This window comes from Poecilia reticulata, linkage group LG23 (genome assembly GCF_000633615.1).
Source record: "Poecilia reticulata strain Guanapo linkage group LG23, Guppy_female_1.0+MT, whole genome shotgun sequence".
NCBI lineage: Eukaryota > Metazoa > Chordata > Actinopteri > Cyprinodontiformes > Poeciliidae > Poecilia > Poecilia reticulata.
The window spans coordinates 15,980,081-15,984,849 of NC_024353.1; the positions used below are offsets into that span (position 1 = coordinate 15,980,081).

Consider the following 4,769-nt stretch of genomic DNA (forward strand, 5'->3'; position numbering starts at 1 on the left):
TTATGTGCGCGAGGTGAAGGAGCGTAAGGCGCGCTGAAGTGTATGGGAAAACATCCCGCCCCCTCCAGACGGGGTTTTGGCGCCCCCTCTGGTGCTGCGCCCCTATGCGTTGCATACCCACTTTTTGCGCCACTGGTGACACCCCACAACCTGCCGTAACCCTGGTTGACAACCTCTTTAGACTCTTCAAACCCTACTTCAAAAGGGTAACCGCAGGTTCAACCAATGAGACATGATGCACAATACAGAGCTCACACAAATGGAACAAAATTTTAACAATATATTTGGGGAGCAATACGTTTTTTCAAAAGAAAAACCTCGTACCAACCACATTCCTCTCTTTACACCGCCTGCCTAGACTTAAGATCTACGATGAAGATGTAATCAGTCTCCTTCAGCATCAGAAGACCAAGAACGCTTCCTTGTCTAAATCCATTACCATCCTCAACAACATGTCTGCTGTGAATCACTGCTGGTTCCTAGGAACAGCCCTTTCTTGTGACCTCTGATGGTCCTCGCATATGGATTTTGTTCAGAAGAAGAAACTGGACTTCCTGCAACAACTTAGGGCAGGGATCCTCAAATCCAGACCTTGAGGGTCGGTGTCCTGCTGATACGCCTCTGCTTCAACATGCCTGCGTCAAATAATCAGGTCATTAGCAGGACTCTGAGCAAGTTGACGGCACCAAGGAGGTAACTCAGCCAGTTGATTGAGGCGTGTTGAAACAGGGACACACTTAAATGTTGCAGAACACCCTGGAGGCCTGGATTTGAGGGACCTCTGACTTAACCCTTGTGTTTACAAATGGGGTCCAACCAACCCCACACCTGTATCACTTGTATCATTTGCCTCAGTCCTCGCACGCACAAGGGTTAAGAAGGACAGCCTGTCTGAGGAGCTGCTGGTCATCTTCCACATTGTGTGGTTTGGCTCATCCACAAAACAAGACAAGTCCAGGTTACAATGAGCAATCAGGTCTGCAGAGAAGCTCATCAGGGTTGACTTTCCTTCCATTCAAGACTTGTAAAGATCTACGGTAAGGAAAAGGGCAGCTAACATGTCTGCAGACCCCACATATCCTGGACACAAACTGTGTAGACTTTTACTTTCAGTTCGGTTATATGATAGTCTGGTGAAAACCAGCTCCTTGTTCTAAGTTTTGCTTCGTTTAAAGGGCCTGGACCCTTGACCGTTGAGAAACGATTGCTTGCTGGAGGCGTGGCCTCTGTTGAAGTTTCAAACGATTGGATCTGATCGTGCCCCATCGCTAATGTTTGGTCATGATGTATGTAAAGAGCCAGCTTGATGACGCTTACTGTAAATTGTGTACACTACAAACAACCATCCCCAACTGCAACAAGAGAAGCCTTGAGCTAGACGACATCTTTGTCAGTAACAAAATGTCTTAAACATTCCCCTTGCTCCGACTTTAACTGCTCATTATTTGGAAGGATTGTCAACATACACTGAATGGCTTCATTCACTTCCTCTGCTGCCATTGCCAAGCTACAACCATAGGCAGAATTTAATTCTAAAACAGAGTATTGAGCATAAATGCATCGGAAGGCAACGGCCAAGCTGGTGACGAAGCACTTTTTGGAAAAACTGAGCTGCCACAGTGCGACTGGACATCAACACCATAAATATCTACTTTCCCTTTTGTGTTTATTTGTCTTTCAAATATCTCCAACAAGACCAAAGTAGAATCCAAGTCAAATTCTTTGTGTGAACAAACTTGGTGAATAAAGCTGATTCTGATTCTTAATAGAGTAAGGGTTTCTTAGAATTGGCTTATTTGTGATCACTTGTTCTGAAATTACACTAGTCACTCGGTGGTCACTGCTTGTGTGTGAACCAATGAAAACCAAACAACATTTGGTTTTGTGATAATATTTTGAAAGCTTCATGGCATTCCATGTGAACTTTGTTTTCATTATTATAATCTTCTTGGATCCGAGAACAGAGCACTGTAGAATCTTCAAGGTCTTCTACTATCAGTAGGTCTGTTGCAATTAGCAACATGCCTGAAACAACACACACACACACACACACACACACACACACACACACACACACACGCACATGCTATTGTATCACATTCTCGTGACTTGACATGTGCAGATGCTGACCTGTCCACAGTCTTAGCATATGGCCAATTAGATTGCATGCCTAAGTCCAGCCTACTGTCTGGTGAGTGCGTGCAAAAGAAGATAAATATGTAATGTACTCTGATTACTTTGCTCTTTCAATTGCGTTCACACCCCCTAAAGGGCACAGTGGTGTCGAACATTACATGTGGGTCAAAAATAAATTAGACATTGTCTTTGTCTGATGTATTAGAAAAAGCCAATGTCTTGTGAAAACTGACTCCAGCTCTTTATCTTGGGCTGTTAACAACAGAACTGGGTGGCAGAAGAAGCTAACAGGTTTCACAAATCATAAAGAATCTGTATCAACGGTAGAATATTCCAGTCCATGTTTGATGGAGCCATGTACCTGACTAATCCTAAAGTGATCCTGGCACAAGAAAAGAAGAAGAAAAGAACGAGTTTTCAGAAATCTTAAACTCTCAGTGTGGAAATAATCCAGTTCAACTTTGACCCCTTTACAGTCATGTAAACAAATTATATACATCCTAAAAGGGATTGAATGTTTTTCGGATATACCTGGATAGATGGTATTTCTACATCAGCAGCTGTGTCTCCATTACAAATGTGTGCAAAACTTTGATGTTTCACTAATGTCAAAAAGTGCATCGTTTCCATTAAACAAGAAATCACACGTGAATAATCTAAGTCATTTAAAAACATGCATTATCCTGCCGCTACTTCCTGTTGTCTTCATTGTCTTTTCCTGGTATCGAACAGGACACCAGTACCACATTGGTATTCAAAAAACGTGTCACATCACTGATGCGACACGTTTTTCCATAGCAGTTTTGTGAAATACACTAATTTTCATATGGCTGAAAAGGGGAAAAAAAACTGAAAATAAAAAACTATTTCAGAAGGGCACTTTGTCCAAAAGTCAAAGGGCAGGTGTTTTAGTATGTATAGCATCTATCTGTTCATGCGCCTGGTTGTTCTAAAATTGAACACATGCACAATGTGCACAATGTGCACACGTGATTTTAAAACTGAGGTACATGCTGAGCTGGGATCTGCTCATATCAAGGCGCTCAGTGTGATACCTTCAGAACACACACACGCAAACACACCATCTGTGAAAACATCCGGGTGTTACCCTCCTGCTGCTGGGTGTCATCTGGATAAACACTCTTTAGAGAACATGTAAAGACATACCTCATCACTATTTATCTTCAGGTTCATGTAAATTTCCCCAAATTAATTTAGGAAAACAAAAAAACTAGTGTTTTAAATTGCTTGCTATAGAAGAGCGAGTGAGCGTCGCTCCTTCACCCTGATGTTCCTTCCCTGGAGGGGAGGTGGGGGGCGCTGATCTATGTTTTCGCATCCACCTGCACAAAAAACTACTTTCAGTCATATCACGGCAATGACCCAAAAGTAAAACGAATTAATCTCATGGGAAAATTATGCAAACGCTCTGTCTGCGTCAATGAAGATTCCCTCACGTTGTGATGCCAGGTGCCTGAAACTGAAAGTAAAACTGACATCATGACCTAATTTCTGATTAACTCGGCTAACAGTCAGCGGACCAGTTGGGGGGAAGAGATGCAGGAATGGAATTCCATTCCCAGACGGTTAACTGATTCTTAAATATGAACAAAAAGTGAATACTTACAGGAAAAACAACAATTAATTCCACACTATTGATCCCAATGTGCACACACTAATCAACCAGGATTGCATTAAATGGTTACTGGCTTGTACTTGTGTAGCACTTTTTCTAGCATAGGTGACTCCAGCTGGTCACACATTCACACCCTGGTGGTGGTAAACATTGTGACAGCAGCTTAAACGTCTGCTATAATATCATCAACAAAGATTGTGTAATGTCTTCCATCGGTCCTGAATGACCTGCGCACCACAGCTACTCCACCAAATCAGTAGGCAAGATGCTTGGTGGCGTGCTCCTTTATTCTGCTCTGAAGGTCGTAGGTCAGGGGTTTAGAGGCTGTGCTCATTCTGAGGATGAGCCTTCACATGTAGAGACCATAACCCAAAGGCAAGGCAAGACCAAACAGCTGTTCTGCTTTGGGGATGTGGAGGAGATCAAGACGAAAGGAGAGGCCTTTTTTTTTTTTTTGTTCAATTCATGGTAAAACAGTTCAAGATTTCAAGATCTCACACTTACGTACTTGATGTTATCATGATCGGAAGTGCTTTGATGCTTTGACATATTCTTCAACTGTGGTTTAAATTCCCTTAATATTAGAGCAGGGAAGGGGTTTGCTAGTCGTTTCAGGTGCGTGGGAACCAGATGGACAGAGGAGGCTTCCTCCGCAACACGTTCCTGCCAAGCCTTTAATTAACTTTTGGTCAAAGCCTCGTCTTATCAGTAGCAGTCAGAGCCGCTTTTTCATGTTTTGTTTTGTTTTCTCTCTCTCTCTATTTTACAGCCGTGGTAACAGCAGCACGGCGTCAAACTGCATAAATATTCCTTTAAAAGAGTGTTAATAGTTTATTGTCAGGCAGAACTCAGGCTCTAACAGCCATGTTCGCGCCTTTAAGACTTGTCAGACTCACATTAACATTTTATGAGAATGCTCAGAGGGCTGCCTGATTCTCTCAGTAGTGAAACAATGAAGTTTACAAAGTAACACACGCACTGTGTATGCGTGTGTGTG

At 42.7% G+C, this 4,769-nt stretch overlaps 1 protein-coding gene across 1 annotated transcript in view; it reads right to left on the reverse strand.

Annotated features, from left to right (window-relative positions):
• Nucleotides 1-4,769, reverse strand: part of ccdc3a (coiled-coil domain containing 3a) — a 9,976-nt gene that overhangs the window by 882 nt on the left and 4,325 nt on the right. The window lies entirely within an intron of this gene.